This window comes from Pleurodeles waltl, chromosome 5 (genome assembly GCF_031143425.1).
Source record: "Pleurodeles waltl isolate 20211129_DDA chromosome 5, aPleWal1.hap1.20221129, whole genome shotgun sequence".
NCBI classification, from domain to species: domain Eukaryota; kingdom Metazoa; phylum Chordata; class Amphibia; order Caudata; family Salamandridae; genus Pleurodeles; species Pleurodeles waltl.
In genome coordinates, this window is record NC_090444.1 from 795,074,895 (window position 1) to 795,098,068 (window position 23,174).

Genomic DNA, 23,174 nt, shown 5'->3' on the forward strand with positions numbered 1-23,174 from the left:
TTGTCCTCCACAAAGTGCCTCTGTGTGCCTTGCAGGACAAGCCAGAATACCTGAGTCACTTGTCTTGCAGAGCACAAGGGTAGTGTCATGTATCTGTCACCCAACTCTCCCTCATTCCATGGAGTTCAATCTTCTACAGATTGGCCACATATGGTTGTTGCAGGGTGTAGCAGTACATGAGTCTCAGGCCCAGTGTAAGAGTGCGAATGTGTGGCTGTCACTCACCTGAGTGTCAGTCTCATTGTGAGTTTGCAGTGGTGTGTCTGTTGCACTGTCCACAACCTGGATAATTGCCTCACTCCTCTGAAATAGTACACACTGCAAAATGTTGTCCACTGGTAGTGACAGTGATATGATACTAACCATGGTTTTTCATGTGTATATTTCAGGTGGACCTGCCCCCTCTACTATAGGCCAAGTTGCAAGATCTGATCCAGTGTGATTTTGTCTGTCCTGTGTAGTGTTTAAGTGTTTTGTGTGAGTGAGTCATGAGTGTTGCTAGAAGTGATGAGCTGTAAAATGATCAGAAATCAAAGTAGACTGAATGGTGACACTGTCACATTTAAGTGGTTACCCATGCACATGCAGAGAGTCATTTCTTGTGAGGCTTGTGGCACTCAATGGGCAGCATTGTGTAAACAGGGTGATGACAAGCCACATGTAGGCCCATATGTGACTTAGATGTGCACCGTTGTAAAAATAATGGCACTGGAACACACCATCATTCTCACAACACTGTGATGCACCATTTTGTAGACAAATTGGTGCATCTCTGTATTGTAATGTACATGTAGGATGGGTGAGCAATTGTCCCCCAGCAGGGTGCCACTAATTTTGTACTCCACTTATGTGACACTTATATGGAATGTAATAGGTGTGCATGCAGGTCAAGTACAGTCTTGTGCTGGCATGGTTATGGGTGTGTGAGGAATGGTATTGGCTGATCAGGTATTGATGGGTGTCTACACCTGGACACATGAATGTAGATGTGATAGACCTATGGATACCAGCTTCATATTTTTCATCACCTAACATATGGTCCGCTCCTTGACCCCATGTGTGAGTGGGCATGCCTTGGTGGATGACCTGGACAGTTGAGATGATAATCTGCATGGCCATATCCCCTGAGGCACAGAGGGTGGGAACAAAAAAATTGTAGGTATATGTGATGCTCACAGTATAAGTGACAGTCTTTTTATCAGGCTTGCATGTGTACCTATCAACATTGAACCCTTATGGTTACCAACTGCATCCCATACTCTCAATAACAGATACAAGTTTCTGGTGATGTATGTTTGAAAATTTGACGCAGATGAGGAATAGTGGCCCTTTTCAATGTGAGGTTGACGCAGCCTTTGCAGTGTCACACATGGTACAAAATCAATGCATATCTAATTTAGTTTGTTTCCTAATCATGTTGCGGGTGGCTATGGTTTCAAGGAAATGGTGCTAAGGCAGCATGGTTGTTTCATCCATCAGAGCCATTGTATTATCCGGAATGTGAGTAAGAATGCATGTGCAAATCGATGAAGATAGTAAGCTAATTTTCTATACATACTCCACACAATGCTGACACTGATGGTTGCCTGTCTTATTTTAACAGCTGCCAACATGAATACCGACCAACTCCGTTCCTTTCTGAAGAGGGCAGTGGACTATCAGCACATATTGGCAGTGGAATCTGGGTTCAGGAGGATGGCACACAGCTATTGCTCAGAGCGATCTACCGGTAAGTGGTGGGCATTCAGCCAAGGGGGACCCGCTCTGCCCACACAGGGTGGACCAAGCACCACAGCGGTGTAGGGGCCCACAGCTGCCATCATTATTGCTCCAGCTGCTGCACCCTCTACTTCCGTCCCACAGCCAACCACACCTGCTACCATGGACATGAGTGCCATCAGAGACTTACCGAGGGATGGGACACAGGTCCTCAAAAAGTTGGACTCTATAGAGAAGGAGGTGGCTAAGAACACGAAGACCCTCAGGTACATTAAGAGGAAACTCCAAAGGGCAAACCTCTAAATGGCATGATGTCACTCTTCCCAAGTTCAGGCCCCTCCCTCCTTATTTTTTCTAGGTTTTAGTGGGTATTAGGGGGTTAGTTGTAGGTTAGAATAGGTTAGTGGGTTAGTAAGGATTATTAGTTTTGGGGGTGGGTTTTCTACTTTTTCTGTTTTACTATGTGGGTGGGTGGGTGTATGGTGATGTTGGGGCTTTTATGTGTTTATTAAAATATTTTTTAAAAATCACAAATACCAAAAAAACATATATTTATTTAGTAATAGATAGTGAATGTGTAGTTTAGTTTATGTTGTCCTGCATGTGTCTTGTGATATAAAGGGGAGGGGGGTGAATGTTTAGAGTGTGTTGTTAAATGTGTTAGGTAAGTGTAGCATAGAGTAGTTAGGGTCTGTTGTGGGTTATGTATAGTTAGGATATGTTAGGTTAGGTTAGGATATGTATTCAGAATTATTTTTAGTTTTTTTATTATCAAAATAAATAATTTTGGGTACTCCCTTACTTCATGTGTCATATGTTTGGGTCTCAGGGTCTTCCCATGGGTGTACAGTGAAAATTGTGTGTTGTCCTAGGGACTCCATCCTGCATCCAGATCACTCTATTGACATGTTCATCACCTTCTTATGACTGAGCTGTCACATTGGCAGCTACAACACATCTACATATCTGTGCATCTGCCATCCAGTGTACCCACCATTCAAGGTGACTATGTTGGCCATGTATTGGACAGGTAGGTGTGGTAATACAGCTGTCATTGTATGGGTTTTGTTTCAGAATTTCGGGCACTGTGGGACATTTGACAACAGCCTACATTTCATTCCTATCCTGCTAAACTGACCAGTGGCAATTATAGATGAGGTTGAGTCCCTCTGTTTCACACCAATGTGTTCTACTGGTACTCCAAGCTGACGATATTGCCCGAGCACTGTTTCACAGCCATTCCTAAAGGTTCAAGATTACCCTTCAGGTCTGTTTCCGCATTTCCACCAGCCTTTGCATGGCGGTATAACCCCCATGAAATGGTTGTTGGTGATGTGGTGAGATGTGGCCCTGGGTGTCGCTGCACAGCCCATGAACTTGGCATGGGCAGTGCAGGGGGTCCCATACCCTGGCTCTTTATCCTTTCTACTGCCTGATTTGCAGGGCTGAGTGCAGCGTATCCTGTTACACCCAATGCAGGTAAAAACTGGCATTGACTGTATTTGATCCATCACAAATGTTTACTAAGTGCCCCACAGAGCTACCATGAGCAGACAGATTTCCAGCCGTCATCCCAACGTGTGACTCATACTGCCAAGTGCAAAGGGTACACTGCACTGGCAGTCTTACCAACACCGGGCTTGCCCATGCACCATCCCCTGCCCGTTGATGTGGAATTATCCACTATTATGTTCACAGTCATACCCCATGTGTTTTATGTATGTGTTTATTTCCCCATTCTCATGTGTCTGACATGGTTGTGTCAGAGTAGTTGTGGGATCAGCCTGTGACTGTTGTGACCTACTGTTTGCCATCTGTGGTACATATTTTCTGTAGTGTCACATTTGAGTTTAGCATCAATTTGTGTGGTTCAACATAACTTCAGTTTAGTTGGTCTGGGTAGTGGCATGGTACCAATGATGCAGGTCCAGCCTGCTATTCCCCCAGCACCTGTTCAGTTCATTGTTCCATGCACCCAGGGGACACCCTGATTGCATGATCTAGGGATGGCTGCCTCATGTGAATGTGTTGTCTATGTGCAGTGTGGTGGTCCTACCTGCACATGTCTGGGAACTGATGGGACTGTTGGCAATGACTTGCGTGCTGTGAGATGCAGCACACATCCGTTTGGGCAATGAGGTAAGGCAGTTGCAGGGTGTTACTGCAAGGGACCCCACTATGACGTAACCTCAGGAATGGTGTTGACAGACTACCTGTTCTCTGAGGTCTTGGTCGTGTTGGTGGTGTTGATGTGACTACATGCAAGGAATATTGTGATGTCATAACCAGTGGCACAGTGATTATACATGCCATCCAGTCCATGTGCTGCATTTGTACCTGTAGGTATTTAGGCGTGGTATTCTAAATATGTCCAGGTTGTTTATATGTCAATAGTGCATGGCACTGCCAGGGCGTAGGGACATGTATAGCTTACGTTGGCATGGTGCAACTTGCTTAATGTGCATTGTGTCCCTCTGCGCTCCGTTGACATGCATTGTGTGAGTCCTATGTGCCTCCCCCTTCTTGCACTTAACATTTAAGCATACATTTCCCCCATGCAACCTACCCTGCATTTGTGGTGTTTCCTGGTGTTCGGCGCTGTCCTGTCCTGTCCTTGAATTCCTGTGACGATTTCCTCCGGGATGACCGCTGCAACCATCTCTTACATCTCGTCCAAGTCTTCTTGCGGTGCTGGACTCCCACCTCCAGTTTGCAGTGCTGCCTTCCTGTTCCATGCCATTTTGTACTTCTCTCGCAGTCATGCCAGCATTTCTTGCACTCATTCACAGTTCACTTGACCTCTGCCACACTGTTGATCTTATCCACAATCTGCTGCCAGATTGTCTCTCTCCTTCCAATTGGAAATTTTGAGGTCATGAAGAGTTGATTTTGATGCTCCATCACCTCTCTCACTAGTATTTCATGCTCCTCTGCGCTGAAACAACACTTCCTCTTTTTCTTCTCCCTCCTGTGGGTCTTGTTTGTGTCCTCCTGGCTGGTTCCTAGTTGAATGGGGTCTCCCAGGGGTCTCTCTTGGCTTCTGTATTCCATTTTGGGGCTCGTTTGCACTGTTTTCTCCATTAGCGTCTGTTTTTGATGCTATTGCGGGCAAAAATCGTGCATTTCCATTTTGCATCGTGTTTACATGTCGTAAGCCGTATTAGAGTAATTTTTCCTCCATTAACGTCATTTTACCTTACAACAAGGAGCCATGATTAATGTCGGAAAAAATTACTTTAAGCAATTTTTAGCGCCACCCTGCGTCATAGTATAAATATGCCCAAGTGGAGTTAAGAAATTTTCCTAGTCTGCTCTAACCTTTTTGACGCTAAACTGCGTTAGCACAGTTTTGCCTCAAAAAGTATAAATCAGGGCCCAACTGCTTTATGGTCAATTCACATGCCATTCACGCACCACACAAGACTTTCATACCACCAGTCAGGGGCCCAATCCAACATATCAGTGCACTTCTAACAATGTACTGCCACCATGGAAGGGCCCATCACATTCATATTGAACAGGATGTAATAAGTTTGGCTACATTTTGCCACCTGTCAAGTATCTGCCTTCATTTTGAACATTACTGAACGCATGCCTAGCGCACCTAGGACCCATGAGAGCCACATAAGGCTGAGAAAAAGTTCTAACATGCGTCTTTAGTGCACTCACTGTGGTAAATCCATCTCCTTCCAGTTTGTGGATGCAAGTTGGGGGTGTCTGAGTATGCCACTGAGGCTTCATTCCTCAAACTGAGTGAGCATATTTACCTTTGAAAGTAAGGCAACTAGTATAAGACTTCGGCCTTCATTACAACCCTCATTACAACCCTGGCAGTCAAAGACCGCCAGGGCTGTTTTGGAGTTTGTACCGCCAACAGGCTGGCGGTACGAACTTGAGCATTACGACCGCGGGGGAAGCGCCGCAGTCGCACCGCCGGGACTGGCGGTTTCCCGCCACTTTTGTCCCAGCGGTTGTAATCCCCCAGGGCAGCGCTGCTTGCAGCGCTGCCCAGGGGATTACAAGTCCCCCTCACGGCAGGCTTTTCATGGCGGCATGAACCGCCATGAAAAGGCTGGCGGAAAGGGGAGTCGCGGGGCCCCTGGGGGCCCCCTGCCACGGCCCAATGGAGCTTTTCACTGTGTGCATAGCAGACAGTGAAAAGCGTGACGGGTGCAACTGCACCCGTCGCACAACCACAACACAGCTGGCTCCATTTGGAGCCGGCCCCCATGTTGCAGCCGAGATCCCCGCTGGGCCGGCGGGCGGAAACCAGGTTTCCGCCCGCCGGCCCAGCGGGGATGTCAAAATAGACCCAGCGGGAGTGCGGCTGCATTGGCGGCCGTCCGGCGGTTTCAATTTGGCGGGCGGCGGTTGCCGCCCACCAAAGTTGAAATGAGGGCCTTAGTGTGCTAACACAATTAGTAACTTGTATCATAACTAGTATTAATAAAAAAGGGTACAGGACACAATATCTTGTTTGATTATTGTTTTCAAATGTTTACAATATACATTTCCTTAAATATCCAAATTAGTGCAGACAACACACTGCTCAGACAGTGAACAAGTATTTATACAACAACATAGAATAAGACAACGAACAGATCCCAAGGTTGTAAGTTGTTGAGGGGGTTGGCCCTCCTGACAAATGGGGCCCTTACTTTTTGGGGAATGTGTGTTTTCCAATGAGGGAGCCCTGAGGATGAATGGATATATATATATATATACATATATATATATATAGTTAGGAAATATAATTTAAAAAAAAACAAAGGTTACATGGACGTTATAGTTAGTTCACTTTTAAAGGTACAGAACCATAGAAATTCACCTATTATAGTTAGAGTTATCGCAAGTAACTATAACTAATTCCCTAAGGTAACAATTACTCGCACCTCCACCATGCACAATTTTTCCATCAAAAACTTCACTGTAAATGATACATTGATATTATTAATGATTTTAACAAAGATATCATGGGTGCTGTAATTTGTGGGGGTAATTAGCAGTGCGTGGTGAGGACGTGAGTTATAGTTACCTGAAGGCATGAGTTATAGGCCCTCATTACAACCCTGGCGGTCAGTGTTAAAGCGGCGGTAAAACCGCCAACAGGCCGGTGGTAAAAATAATGGAATCACGACCGTGGCGGAAACCGCCAACATAGACAGCCACTTTAACACTCCGACCACCACGGCGGTACAAGCAAACAGCATGGCGGTCACCGCCAACAGACAGGAGGAAGACAATGTACCACCCACAGTATCATGAGAGGCCAATCCGCCACCTTTTCTGGGGCGGATTCACCGCGAACAAAAACACAGCGGAAACAGGACTTGGAAGGGAAAACGCACACCTCTACACACCCCACGAGGAACCAGGACGCCATGGAGCTGGAACTCCATATTCTACCATCCATTGTCTTCCTGCTCCTCTACCAGGAGCACGAACGCTGGCGGCAAAGACCATGGTGAGTATTGCACCTACGACACAGGGGGTGGGAGGGAAAAGAGAGTGACACACACACACGCAACACACAAACCCCCACCCCCACCCTCACCCACTACAACACACACACAAATACATGTTGATACATAACATTTACACCCCCCAACGCCTCCTGGAAGAACGCAAGGACAAAAGGAAATTAATTGAACGATTGTAATCAATAAACATCCATCACTCAAAAATATATATATATACTATTAACAAATATATACACCAAGAATTCAAGTCCATGTACTGCACATACATAGTCCGTGGACCATTGGGCCCAAAATGCATGGGCGAGGCCCACACTCAACACCCGATCAAAACGGAGAGAACACTGCAGGGGCATCAGATCGAAATAAAACAGGCACGTCAGGGGGAAGGGAAGGGGGGGCACCTCAGCCGGATGAGTGCAAGACGACAGATCCACGAGAGGGCTCCATGCCCATTGATGTATCCTGGGGAGTGCAAAGCCACAGTCTCACAAGTCCTTCCAGTGGGTGGTTTGCCCACGGCTGCATCCTGGGGAGTGAAAAGCCACAGTCTCACAAGTCCTTCCAGTGGGTGGTTTGCCCACGGCTGCATCCTGGGGAGTGAAAAGCCACAGTCTCACAAGTCCTTCCAGTGGGTGGTTTGCCCACTGCTGCATCCTGGGGAGTGCAAAGCCACAGTCTCACAAGTCTTTCCAGTGGGTGGTTTGCCCACTGCTGCATCCTGGGGAGTGCAAAGCCACAGTCTCACAAGTGGATAACAGTGTCCACTGGTTCTGGAGGGGGCTTTGTGCCCAGAGTGCTTCAGCCTGCCAAGGTCTGAGGTAGTGGATGCCTTTCTCCACTGGTTCTGGAGGGGGATTTGTGCCCAGAGTGCTTCATCCTGCCAAGGTCTGAGGTAGTGGATATCTTTTTCCACTGACAGTGGGCCTACATGGAAGCTGTCCAGGCCCCTGAAACTAACCACCAGCTTCATACTACTGACCACTGGGGATGGCAGCCACCTTTATATGCGGGGCAGAGAGGTGCCTGCTACCGCAAGGGAGCTCCCATCAGAGGAGGAGTCCGTGTCGCTGGTCTCAGCTCCTGTCCCCGCCATGGAGCTCCCCTCGCCCTCCGTCCCACTGGTGAATTCGGAGTCCGGAGTCTCGCCCTCCAGGGCCATGTGGGATGCAGCTCCCTCCTGCTCCGGTGCCACTGCTCCTCTGCCTTTTGATGCTATTGCACACAAGAACAGGGAGACCACATAAAGGGGGGGGAGACAGAAGAAAGACATGTTCAGTGCATGCAACACCACTACCGTTGGCGGACACTACAGACACAGCAGCCCTCTGCACTACGCCATGCACTTAGAGTTCCCTAATTAATCACAGGGCCATGGGGTACAAGGCCTATGCCCGATTGCTGCACACATGAAAGTCACAGGAGCCTGACTAGGTGTAGTTGGCTCTTAACACTGGTGGGGTGCCACATGGCCTGCCTTACGAAGGGACCTTGCCTACAAAACTCGCCCTTGCCTAGGGGTACCCACAGCCCACCTCCCCCACCCAGACACCTCCAATGCACGCTGATTCAGCTGAATGAGAGTGTACTCACCCCCTTGTGGCTGCTGTGATGCTCTCAAGTGCCCATCTAACTCTGGGTACGCCACCGCCAGGATCCGGAACATCAGGGGGGTCATGGTGCGACGGGCACCCCTCCCACGTTGGGAGGCCATCCCCATCTGGGCCTCCACCGTCTTCTTGCTCCAGCAGCGGATGTCCTCCCATCTTTTCCAGCAGTAGGTGCTCCGTCTGGGGTGGACTCCCAGGGTCTGGACTTCCTAGGCGATGGCACGCCAAACATCCTTCTTCTGGTGGGCGCTGACCTACAGGAATAGTACAGGCGAAAAGGAGAAGATATAACCGTTTGGACCATCACAGTCATTGGCCCGCGTTCCTACCCTTGCCATGACGCACATACACTCACCGTCGTTTCTTCCCCCCGTATTTTACATCCACCCCACTCCACACAGGTATTGCCCATACAGCATGGTCACAGTGTACTTACCTGTTTTTCTGGAGGACCGTAGAGTAGAGTGTACTGGGGGAGGACCCCATCCACTAGTTTCTCCAACTCCTCCATGGTGAAGGCAGGGGCCCTTTCCCCAGACACATGAGCCATTGTCGCTTCCAGAGTGAGGTCACAGCAGCACTTGCAGTGTAGGTCCTCTCCTGTCGAAGATCAGGTATCAAGTGAGTGAACAGATAGAAAATGGCAGTCACGTCCGCGGCGGTGCGTACCGTCACTGCCGGCGTGCATCGTCATTGGCTCCTGGGACCCATAGCGCCCAATGTTAACCAATGCAGCATTGCGCCACGGTCTTCGACCGCCTACCGCGACGGTGTCCAACGCCAGCGCAGTTATCTCATATCCCATTGTCCCACCTTACAGGTCAGGCAGCCACCATTTCAGAGGGCCACATGGCATTATTTTTAAATGCGTCACACATATCTAGGCCTTGCATACACACTAAGACAGGTCAATAGAGGATTGAAAAATGTGTGCAATAAAGTTGTGTTTTCGTACCTCAGTGTTGGCTGACCCTCTGCTCGCTGTTCTCCTCCATAGAGCACATCCGCTGGGGCAGGTGAGGAGAGGGCAGCATCCTCCGGTGTACAGACTGCTGGTGGACCTGTCGACAATGGAAGAGCGACATGTAATTGTCACCTACAGAGTGGACCGTGCCACAGTCCATGAACTAGGTGCCCAGTTGGAGCCGGACCTGATGTCAGCTATCCGCCATCCCACAGGGATACCCCCTCTAGTGCAGGTCCTGTCAGTACTCCATTTCCTGGCAAGTGGGCCTTTTCAGACGACAGTGGCCATAGCATCAGGGATGTCCCAGCCTATGTTCTCCAACGTGTTGTCCAGAGTGTTGTCTGCCCTGCTGAAACACATGCGCAGCTACATCGTGTTCCCTCAGGTGGAGGATTTGCCTACAGTGAAAGGTGACTTCTATGCTTTGGGGCATATCCCCAACATCATAGGTGCCATTGATGGGACACATGTGGCCTTGGTCCCCTCCCCCGCAGGAGTGAACAGGTGTACAGAAACTGGAAGAGTTACCATTCTATGAATGTGCAGATGGTGTGTTTGGCCGACCAGTACATCTCCCATGTGAATGCCAAATTTCCTGGCTCAGTGCATGACGCTTACATTCTGAGGAATGGCAGCATCCCTTATGTGATGGGGCAACTCCAGAGGCACTGTGTGTGGCTATTAGGTGAGGACATGGACCCTATACAGTGTGAATAGTTGTCTGGGGTTGTCCCTAGGAGTTAGTGTGTGTCTAGCAGTTGTCCCTCAACATTTGCAGGTGACTCTGGCTACCCCGACCTGTCATGGCTACTGACCCTAGTGAGGAATCCCAGTACAAGGGCAGAGGAACGCTACAATGAGGCACATGGGCGAACAAGGAGGGTTATAGAGAGGACCTTCGGCCTCCTGAAGGCCAGGTTCAGGTGCCTCCATATGACGGGTGGTTCCCTATTCTACTCACCAAAGAAGGTGTGCCTGATCATCGTGGCCTGCTGTATGCTGCACAACTTGGCATTGCGACAACAGGTGCCTTTTCTGCAGGAGGATGGTCCTGAAGGAGGTGTTGTGGCAACTGTGGAGCCTGTGGACAGTGAAGAAGAGGAAGCAGAAGAAGAGGATATCGACAACAGAAACACTGTGATTCATCAATACCTCCAGTGAGACACCGGTAGGAAGACATCAGTGCCTGCTACATCTGATACACTTGTTCTACTTCTCATCTGTCTGTCACTTTCACCCAGTGTATGGACCCTGATTTGTCACTTTCCCTTTCGATTTCACAGATGTGGGTCCCACTGTGTGACCTCTGCTATGTTTCCTCATGGACTAGACCTGTGTGACATAGGTATGTTGACAATACAATGGATATTGCTATTTTCCTCAGTTATTGCAAATACACATTTGTGAAAGCACAGACTGACTCCAGATAGTTTTGTGATTTAAGGGTGTTTATTTAAGTGCAAATTAGTGGAGGGGGTTGTAAAATGGTCAGGGGTGATGGTGGAGGAATGTCCATGGCAGAGTCCAGTCTATTTGTTTCACATGTGCATTGTCCAAAGGGGCATAGGACGTGGAGCTGGGGCAGCTTAAGGATGGACAGGGTGAGAAAGTGGGACAGAAGAATGACAATCAGGGTGGTCTCATTTCTTGGCGGTGGTCTTGGCATTGTTCTTTGTCTTTTTCCTGGATCTCAGGTACTGCTTGCGGGGTGGTTCTCCATCTGCAGGGGGTGGGGTGCTGGTGTCGTGGTCCTGTGGTGGTGCCTCCTGTCCACTAGCGCCGGCGGAAGTGGTGGGCAGTTCATTGTCCAGGCTAGTGTCAGGGGCCCCTTGTTGTGCCACAGTGTCCCTCCTGGTGTTCACGAGTTCCTTCAGCACCCCTACAATGGTGCCCAGGGTGGTATTGATGGATTTGAGTTCCTCCCTGAACCCCAAATACTGTTCCTGCTGCAGCCGCTGGGTCTCCTGAAACTTGGCCAGTACCGTTGCCATTGTCTCCCGGGATTGATGGTAGGCTCCCATGATGTTGGAGAGGGCCTCGTGGAGAGTGGGTTGCCTGGGCCTGTCCTCCCCCTGTCACACAGCAGCCCTCCCAGTTCCCCTGTGTTCCTGGGAATCTGTACCCTGAACCGTGTGCCTACTGTCACTGCCCCCAGGTCCCTGCTGTTCTTGGGGTGGTGGGTTAGCCTGGGTTCCCTGTAGTGGTGGACACACTGCTGCTTAACGTGTCCTGGGGACAGAGGTATGGGCCCGCTGGGTGGGTGCTGTGCTGGTGTTTCCAAAGGGGGGAGGCTCTGTTGTGGCTTGTGCCAGTGTGAGGGGAACTGACTGTCCCAAAGTCTAAGATGGGCCTGGCTGGTCATCTAGATCCAGTTGGACAGAGCTGCTGTCATCACTGTGGGCCTCTTCTGTGGGTGGAGTGGACATGTCTGCAACCTCCTGTCCGGTGACGGTGGGTAGGGGTCCTGCAGGGGTGTAAAGGCATAGTTTTAGCATCTGTGTGTGCCATGGTGTGCAATGGGTGGGTGACCCTGTACCTCAGTGATTGCATTCCTGTGTAGGACCTTGTGTGCTAATTGTTTAAGGGGCTGTGTGGGTATGTGCAGTGGACATGCATTGGTGATGGGTGTCCATGCTTTGTTGTTGCATGCAGGGCTTGGTGTTGGGATGTGTGGTTTGTAATAGTGGGACGTATGTGAGGAGTTGGAGTGATGGGGTGAGGGTGAGGGTGGGGTATGTGATAGCATGCAGGTAGGGTGGGGGATGTAATAGTTAAGGTTTGACTTACCAGAGTCCTATCCTCCAGCTACTCCTGTGAGGCCCTCAGGATGCAGTATAGCCAAGACCTGCTCCTCCCATGTTGTTAGTTGTGGGGGAGGAGGTGGGATCCGCCGCCAGTCCTCTGAACTGCGATGTGGTGTTTTGAGACCATGGAATGCACCTTCCCCCGTAGGTCGTTCCACCTCTTGTCATCCCGTGTTCTTTGGTGCTGTCCCACTGCGTTGACCCTGTCCACGATTCTGCGCCATAGCTCCATCTTCCTAGCTATGGTGGTGTGCTGCATCTGTGATCCGAATAGCTGTGGCTCTACCCGGATGATTTCCTCCACCATGACCCTGAGCTCCTCCTCAGGTGTGTCTTTGCGGTGCCATGGGGTGGTGTGGGTGATGTGTGAGGTGGTGTGTGTTGTGATGTGTGGGGTTATGTTTAGGGGTGTGTAGTGTTTTGTGCGTGGATGTGCATGTGTGATGGTGTTGAGTGCTTCTGTATGGTGGTGTTGTCTTTGCTGTGCTGTCTCTCTGACCTTCGTCAATATTTTAGGTAGTAAGGGTTTGTGGGTGATGTGGGTGGGTGTTTTATAGTGGTGTGGGTGCGTGGGAGTGGTGTGTGTATGTGTATCAGGTGTGTGTATTTGGAATTGTCCAATGTGGTTGTGTTTTGTAAGAGTGTGTGTAATTTGAGCGCAGCGGGGTGTACCGCCAATGGTTTACCGCGGTTGAAAGACCACCGCGTGCATTCATGGGTCGTGATAATGTGGGCGTATTCCTGTTGGCGTGACGGTGGAGGTTTAGTTCTCACTACTTTATCACTGACCTTTGGTGTGTCGGACTTGTGTGGGTGTCTTAATTTTGGTGGATTCCGAGCTGTGGGTCGTAATAGCTGTGGTGGAATTCCGCAGCCGCGGCTGTGTGTTGGCGGTCTTCTGCACGGCGGTAAGCGGGATTTACCGCCAATGTTGTAATGACGGCCATAGTTACTTAAGATAACTATAATAGGTGAAAAATGTTGTTCCTAAATATAACTACATGGTGGTGACCACCACTAGGTCATATACACACACAAGCACATAGGGGGTTATTACAACTTTGGAGGTGGTGTTAATCTGTCCCAAAAGTGACGGTAAAGTGACGGATATACCACCAGCCGTATTACGAGTCCATTATATCCTATGGAACTCGTAATACGGCTGGTGGTATATCTGTCACTTTACCGTCACTTTTGAGACGGATTAACACCTCCTCCAAAGTTGTAATAACCCCCATAATGTGCGTGTATATATATATATATATATATATATATATATATATATATTGAAGAAACCAAAGATTACAGGGACACTATACTGTACTTCACTATACTCAACACTACTCCACTCTGTGCAACTCCAGTCTTCCCCTCTCCACTGTACATCACTCTCCTCTGAACTACTCCACTGTATGCTATTTCACTAGCTATTTCACTATACACCACTATACTGTACACTATTCCATTCTATCCCAATCCACTCCCCTCTGCACCACTCCCCCGTACCGTACTCTACTGTAACCTATTCCATTGTACACTACTCCCCTCTACCACACTTAAATCAACACCACTACAGTCTATGCCACTCCAGTCTACACTATTCTACTGTATGTGACTCCAGTGTACGCCACTCTATTCTAAACTACTCCAATCAATGTCACTCAACTGTACGCCACTACAGTGAATGCTATTCTACTGTACACCACTCCACTGTACCCCACTCTGCTCTACGCTACTCCACTCTACGCCACTCCACTCTATGTTGGTCCAAGGTACCCCACTCCACTCTGCTCAACACCACTCCATGCCACTCTACGGTACTCCAGTCAATGACACTGTGTTCCACTCAACAACATTCTGTGCTCCTCCATTCTACCACAGTATAGTCCACTTTAAGCACTCCACTGTACAGAAATGAGCACCTGTCCATGGGAGTCTACAGCACTCTACTCTATGCCATTGTACAACAATCTACTCCACTCTACAACATTCTACCTAACTCCCCTCACTCCACTACACCCCACTTTACTATACTCTGCTCTATGACACACTACATCACTCTACTCCCCTGCAGTGCATTGCGAGGGCATAAGTCATAGTTAGATTAGGTGTTAGAAATGGGTTCTCCAGTTGACAGAGGTATACACCCTTGTCCATGTAGGAACCACAATCCTAGTCAGGGTAAGTCACATACAATCCAAATGATCTTGTGGCCACCATCTGGTAGTTTGGCACTGAGCAGTCAGGGTTAACTTAGAAGGCAATATGTAAAGTATTTGTGCAATACATCAGAGAGTAACACAGTGAAAAGCACCACAAAAATACACCACACAGGTTTTAGAACAATAGATATTTTTTATCTGAATAAAATAAGGTCAAAATGACAAAGATCCAATAAGCACAAGTTGAAAAATCACTTTTAAAAGGCTTAAACTTGTTTTAATCCTTAGAAATAAACAGTTGTCTCTTTGTTACAAATAGTACCTGGTAAGCATCAAAAATAACAATGCACGGAGACCACAGAGGAGGAGATGTGTGAAAATATAAGTTGGTGCATCAAATCTTTCGAAGCAGCACAGCCAATTTGTTGTTTTTGTCTGCGCTGCAAGGGGTTTGAGTCATTTTTCATCACCCAGCCTTGGTTCCTCACTGTGATGTGGGCATATTGTGTCACGCAGGGATGATGCGTGAAAATCCTTGATGCACTGGATGAAGGCACGGGCGTTGCGTCGATTCAGTAGGCAATGCATTGAATATCCACCTTCAGAAACAGGAGGCAAGCTCAATCCAAGCCCTTGGAGAACGATTTTGGGGGAAGGCAGAGTCCTTCCAGCAAAGTCAGAGGCCAGCAAGGCAACAGTAGGGCAGCAGTCCTTCTCAGCAAAGCAGTCCAAATGAGTCCTTTGGGCAGCCAGGCAGTTCCTCTTGATAGGATGCAGGTGTAGGTCCAGAAGTGTCTGAGTTGGTGGGGTCAGAGACCCAGTTTATATACCCCAAAATGCCCTTGAAGTGGGGGAGACTTCAAAGAGTGGTTTTGAAGTGCACAAGTTCCCCTTTCAGTCCAGTCCTGTCTGCCAGGGTCCTAATGGGGGGTTGATCAGTCTATTGTGTGAGGGCAGGCCACTGGCCTTTGAAATGTAAGTGTCAGGCCCTCCACCCTTCCTGCCCAGAAAGACCCATTCAATATGCAGATGAATGCAGATGAGACTGAGTGTCCTGTGTTTGTGGTTGTCTGGATGAAATGCACAAGAGAGCTGTCAACCAGCGCAGACCAGATGTTGATTGGGGACACAGATGGGTTTAAGTGCAGATAAATGTTCACTTTCAAAAAGTGGCATTCCTAAAATAGTAATATTAAATCCAACTTCACCAATAAGCAGGATTTTCTAATACCATTCTGGCCATAATAAATCTGACCTGGGTACCCCTTTCAGATCAGAATCTACTACTGAAAAAGTATACGAGGGCAGTCCTAATGCTAGTCTATGAAATGAGCAGGCCTCACAGTAGTGGAAAACAAATTTAGGAGTTTTCCTTTACTAGGGCATAAAAAACACATATGTAAATGTCCTGCCTTCTACCTACATAGCACCCTGCCCTATGGGTTACTTAGGGCCTACCTTAGGGTTGACTTATATGTAGAAAATGGGGAGTTTAAGGCGTGGTAAGTACTTTTAAATGCCAAGTCCAAGTGGCACTGAAACTGCACACAAAGACCTTGCAATGGTAGGCCAGAGACATGGTTACGGGGTTACCTATGTGCTGCAGGCCCACTAGTAGCTTTCAATTTACAGGCCCTGTGCACATGTAGTGCACTTTACTAGGGACTTATAAGTACATCAAATATGCCAATTGGGGATGAACCAATGTTACCATGTTTAAACGAGAGAGCATATGCACTTTAGCACTGGTTTGCAGTGGTAAGGTGTGCAGAGCCCTAAAACCAGCAAAAGCAGTGTCAGAAAAGTGGAGGGAGGCAGGCAAAAAGGTTGGGGGATGACCACCCTAAGGCTGTCAGGTCTAACATCAGGTAAGTGTGACTGCTGAATTTCTATGGTTTTGTATGAGTGAAATCTGAGCCCTACTATAATGTCCATGTAACCTTCAGTGAATAAATATATGTATATAAATATATATATATGGTAGGTCAGACTTCCCAAAGGAACAGAGTTATTTTGTTTTGCTAACTACTTTGGTGCCATTTGATAAATCTTCATGAGACTTTCCAAAAAGTTCACCCACTTCAGCTTCTTCAGGCAAAGCTTCGGGTGACCCCTCAAGATAGAATGCTTAAAAACACAGTAAACATTTTTGTGGGATCACGTTCACTGTTTTCTTGCCAATTGTTTATGTTAGGTTTTATTTTGCATCATAATTTTGTGCATAGTGTCAGGATTTGTAGAACTTGAATGGCAGTGTTCTTTTACGTTCTGCCCCACTTTCCGGGGATATTGTTCTGCCTATACTGTACATTAGAAAGTGAACCATGGAAACTCATAATGGAAATTATGAACTCCAAGTAGAAACCAAGCCTGGAAAAGGGTAAGGGAAAAAAAGGGGCAAACACAGCAAAACAAGGCCAGCAGGCCAAAGTTCAGGTGGGCGTCAGGCAACCCAGGCAACTGAACAATCCAGAAAACAACAAACATGAAGGATGGGTAATGTTATGTAGTGGGCCTGGGGCCCACATACTATCTTGAAATTGTGACACAAACACTAGAGTGATAAGCGCATAACTGGCATAGTGCACAAGCACCTGACCCCTTTTATTAGCAGGGTCACATGACTGGCGTTGCCTGTGTTGGATGGAAGAGAGGTGGGTGTCTGCATGGCCACTAGGTAGGGCCTGCAATATTACATGCTCAGCCGGACACTGCATCCCTCCCAAAATCCATACCAGAAGACAACAAGTCCAACTATGGGAAAGAAAATAAAATAAACTGGATACCAAGTAGTCCATCAGCCTCTATAGTCAATCTGCAGACTAGCAGTGAGTACATGGACTGATGATGCTGGCTGTCCCAGGGTATCCCCGCTTGCCTTCATAATTTACCCTGAGTGGTTCAGGACTCCAACGCTGGCTTCGAGACATCAAAGGACATTCTGGCAGCATACTAGGTGGAATAATGTCCCTCTTCTGGAGTTGGTCCACTCTGCTGATGCTGATGATGAATCATGGTTGGTGTCAATAGTCAAAAAACAGGGTGAGTCAGAAGCGTTGTCGGAGTCCATTGTGAAGTTTATCCATGGTGTTGCTTAAGCCACTGAAGACAGTCTTGGCATGCTGTGATCAGTTGGAGTCTCCATTACATGTCCTTGCTACCTTCTGGAATCTGTCAGTGGGACAACGTAAAGTCCATCTCTCATGCTTGTGAGGGCCCCTCAGTTGGGTTGCCAAAGGACTTCTTGTGGGCTGCACTGGAACTGCATGTATGCCACATCTGGGCTGCTGCAAGACCGCTGAGGAACCACTGCCTAATTGCTCATGCAACCACAGTGGTAGATGGGTACTGGTCAAGAAAAGCTCTTGCTACTGGGATCAGGATGCAGGCAGGGTGTATAGGTAGTCACTGGCTCCCCAGAGAACTGGTGCTTCCAGTCTGTTGGTATAGCAACCGTGTAGGACTTTAGTCCGGTTGTTTGATGCTCCATGTGTGGTAGTGATGACGCACTGGACATGGTCTGGCAGGATGTTCTTGCCAGTCATGGGGTGAACCTGTACAACAGGTAGCGATGACTTGCCTCGATGGCCGCAGGTACTCTTTCTAGGGTCGGCGACAACTGGGAGAAATGGTAGCCAGACATTACAATTCTTCCCTTGTTGAGGCCTCTGCATCCTTATGTCTTCTGCACGGCGGTAAGCGGGATTTACCGCCAATGTTGTAATGACGGCCATAGTTACTTAAGATAACTATAATAGGTGAAAAATGTTGTTCCTAAATATAACTACATGGTGGTGACCACCACTAGGTCATATACAAACACAAACACATAGGGGGTTATTACAACTTTGGAGGTGGTGTTAATCTGTCCCAAAAGTGACGGTAAAGTGACGGATATACCACCAGCCGTATTACGAGTCCATTATATCCTCTGGAACTCGTAATACGGCTGGTGGTATATCTGTCACTTTACCGTCACTTTTGAGATGGATTAACACCTCCTCCAAAGTTGTAATAACCCCCATAATGTGCGTGTATATATATATATATATATATATATATATATATATATATATATATATATTGAAGAAACCAAAGATTACAGGGACACTATACTGTACTTCACTCCACTCTACACTACTCCACTCTGTGCAACTCCAGTCTTCCCCTCTCCACTGTACATCACTCTCCTCTGAACTACTCCACTGTATGCTATTTCACTAGTTATTTCACTATACACCACTATACTGTACACTATTCCATTCTATCCCAATCCACTCCCCTCTGCACCACTCCCCCGTACCGTACTCTACTGTAACCTATTCCATTGTACACTACTCCCCTCTACCACACTTAAATCAACACCACTACAGTCTATGCCACTCCAGTCTACACTATTCTACTGTATGTGACTCCAGTGTACGCCACTCTATTCTAAACTACTCCAATCAATGTCACTCAACTGTACGCCACTACAGTGAATGCTATTCTACTGTACACCACTCCACTGTACCCCACTCTGCTCTACGCTACTCCACTCTACGCCACTCCACTCTATGTTGGTCCAAGGTACCCCACTCCACTCTGCTCAACACCACTCCATGCCACTCTACGGTACTCCAGTCAATGACACTGTGTTCCACTCAACAACATTCTGTGCTCCTCCATTCTACCACAGTATAGTCCACTTTAAGCACTCCACTGTACAGAAATGAGCACCTGTCCATGGGAGTCTACAGCACTCTACTCTATGCCATTGTACAACAATCTACTCCACTCTACAACATTCTACCTAACTCCCCTCACTCCACTACACCCCACTTTACTATACTCTTCTCTATGACACACTACATCACTCTACTCCCCTGCAGTGCATTGCGAGGGCATAAGTCATAGTTAGATTAGGTGTTAGAAATGGGTTCTCCAGTTGACAGAGGTATACACCCTTGTCCATGTAGGAACCACAATCCTAGTCAGGGTAAGTCACATACAATCCAAATGATCTTGTGGCCACCATCTGGTAGTTTGGCACTGAGCAGTCAGGGTTAACTTAGAAGGCAATATGTAAAGTATTTGTGCAATACATCAGAGAGTAACACAGTGAAAAGCACCACAAAAATACACCACACAGGTTTTAGAACAATAGATATTTTTTATCTGAATAAAATAAGGTCAAAATGACAAAGATCCAATAAGCACAAGTTGAAAAATCACTTTTAAAAGGCTTAAACGTGTTTTAATCCTTAGAAATAAACAGTTGTCTCTTTGTTACAAATAGTACCTGGTAAGCATCAAAAATAACAATGCACGGAGACCACAGAGGAGGAGATGTGTGAAAATATAAGTTGGTGCATCAAATCTTTCGAAGCAGCACAGCCAATTTGTTGTTTTTGTCTGCGCTGCAAGGGGTTTGAGTCATTTTTCATCACCCAGCCTTGGTTCCTCACTGTGATGTGGGCATATTGTGTCACGCAGGGATGATGCGTGAAAATCCTTGTTGCACTGGATGAAGGCACGGGCGTTGCGTCGATTCAGTAGGCAATGCATTGAATATCCACCTTCAGAAACAGGAGGCAAGCTCAATCCAAGCCCTTGGAGAACGATTTTGGGGGAAGGCAGAGTCCTTCCAGCAAAGTCAGAGGCCAGCAAGGCAACAGTAGGGCAGCAGTCCTTCTCAGCAAAGCAGTCCAAATGAGTCCTTTGGGCAGCCAGGCAGTTCCTCTTGATAGGATGCAGGTGTAGGTCCAGAAGTGTCTGAGTTGGTGGGGTCAGAGACCCAGTTTATATACCCCAAAATGCCCTTGAAGTGGGGGAGACTTCAAAGAGTGGTTTTGAAGTGCACAAGTTCCCCTTTCAGTCCAGTCCTGTCTGCCAGGGTCCTAATGGGGGGTTGATCAGTCTATTGTGTGAGGGCAGGCCACTGGCCTTTGAAATGTAAGTGTCAGGCCCTCCACCCTTCCTGCCCAGAAAGACCCATTCAATATGCAGATGAATGCAGATGAGACTGAGTGTCCTGTGTTTGTGGTTGTCTGGATGAAATGCACAAGAGAGCTGTCAACCAGCGCAGACCAGATGTTGATTGGGGACACAGATGGGTTTAAGTGCAGATAAATGTTCACTTTCAAAAAGTGGCATTCCTAAAATAGTAATATTAAATCCAACTTCACCAATAAGCAGGATTTTCTAATACCATTCTGGCCATAATAAATCTGACCTGGGTACCCCTTTCAGATCAGAATCTACTACTGAAAAAGTATACGAGGGCAGTCCTAATACTAGTCTATGAAATGAGCAGGCCTCACAGTAGTGGAAAACAAATTTAGGAGTTTTCCTTTACTAGGGCATAAAAAACACATATGTAAATGTCCTGCCTTCTACCTACATAGCACCCTGCCCTATGGGTTACTTAGGGCCTACCTTAGGGTTGACTTATATGTAGAAAATGGGGAGTTTAAGGCGTGGTAAGTACTTTTAAATGCCAAGTCCAAGTGGCACTGAAACTGCACACAAAGACCTTGCAATGGTAGGCCAGAGACATGGTTACGGGGTTACCTATGTGCTGCAGGCCCACTAGTAGCTTTCAATTTACAGGCCCTGTGCACATGTAGTGCACTTTACTAGGGACTTATAAGTACATCAAATATGCCAATTGGGGATGAACCAATGTTACCATGTTTAAACGAGAGAGCATATGCACTTTAGCACTGGTTTGCAGTGGTAAGGTGTGCAGAGCCCTAAAACCAGCAAAAGCAGTGTCAGAAAAGTGGAGGGAGGCAGGCAAAAAGGTTGGGGGATGACCACCCTAAGGCTGTCAGGTCTAACATCAGGTAAGTGTGACTGCTGAATTTCTATGGTTTTGTATGAGTGAAATCTGAGCCCTACTATAATGTCCATGTAACCTTCAGTGAATAAATATATGTATATAAATATATATATATGGTAGGTCAGACTTCCCAAAGGAACAGAGTTATTTTGTTTTGCTAACTACTTTGGTGCCATTTGATAAATCTTCATGAGACTTTCCAAAAAGTTCACCCACTTCAGCTTCTTCAGGCAAAGCTTCGGGTGACCCCTCAAGATAGAAAGCTTAAAAACACAGTAAACGAGACATCAAAGGACATTCTGGCAGCATACTAGGTGGAATAATGTCCCTCTTCTGGAGTTGGTCCACTCTGCTGATGCTGATGATGAATCATGGTTGGTGTCAATAGTCAAAAAACAGGGTGAGTCAGAAGCGTTGTCGGAGTCCATTGTGAAGTTTATCCATGGTGTTGCTTAAGCCACTGAAGACAGTCTTGGCATGCTGTGATCAGTTGGAGTCTCCATTACATGTCCTTGCTACCTTCTGGAATCTGTCAGTGGGACAACGTAAAGTCCATCTCTCATGCTTGTGAGGGCCCCTCAGTTGGGTTGCCAAAGGACTTCTTGTGGGCTGCACTGGAACTGCATGTATGCCACATCTGGGCTGCTGCAAGACCGCTGAGGAACCACTGCCTAATTGCTCATGCAACCACAGTGGTAGATGGGTACTGGTCAAGAAAAGCTCTTGCTACTGGGATCAGGATGCAGGCAGGGTGTATAGGTAGTCACTGGCTCCCCAGAGAACTGGTGCTTCCAGTCTGTTGGTATAGCAACCGTGTAGGACTTTAGTCCGGTTGTTTGATGCTCCATGTGTGGTAGTGATGACGCACTGGACATGGTCTGGCAGGATGTTCTTGCCAGTCATGGGGTGAACCTGTACAACAGGTAGCGATGACTTGCCTCGATGGCCGCAGGTACTCTTTCTAGGGTCGGCGACAACTGGGAGAAATGGTAGCCAGACATTACAATTCTTCCCTTGTTGAGGCCTCTGCATCCTTATGTCTTCTGCACGGCGGTAAGCGGGATTTACCGCCAATGTTGTAATGACGGCCATAGTTACTTAAGATAACTATAATAGGTGAAAAATGTTGTTCCTAAATATAACTACATGGTGGTGACCACCACTAGGTCATATACAAACACAAACACATAGGGGGTTATTACAACTTTGGAGGTGGTGTTAATCTGTCCCAAAAGTGACGGTAAAGTGACGGATATACCACCAGCCGTATTACGAGTCCATTATATCCTATGGAACTCGTAATACGGCTGGTGGTATATCTGTCACTTTACCGTCACTTTTGAGACGGATTAACACCTCCTCCAAAGTTGTAATAACCCCATAATGTGCGTGTATATATATATATATATATATATATATATATATATATATATATATTGAAGAAACCAAAGATTACAGGGACACTATACTGTACTTCACTCCACTCTACACTACTCCACTCTGTGCAACTCCAGTCTTCCCCTCTCCACTGTACATCACTCTCCTCTGAACTACTCCACTGTATGCTATTTCACTAGTTATTTCACTATACACCACTATACTGTACACTATT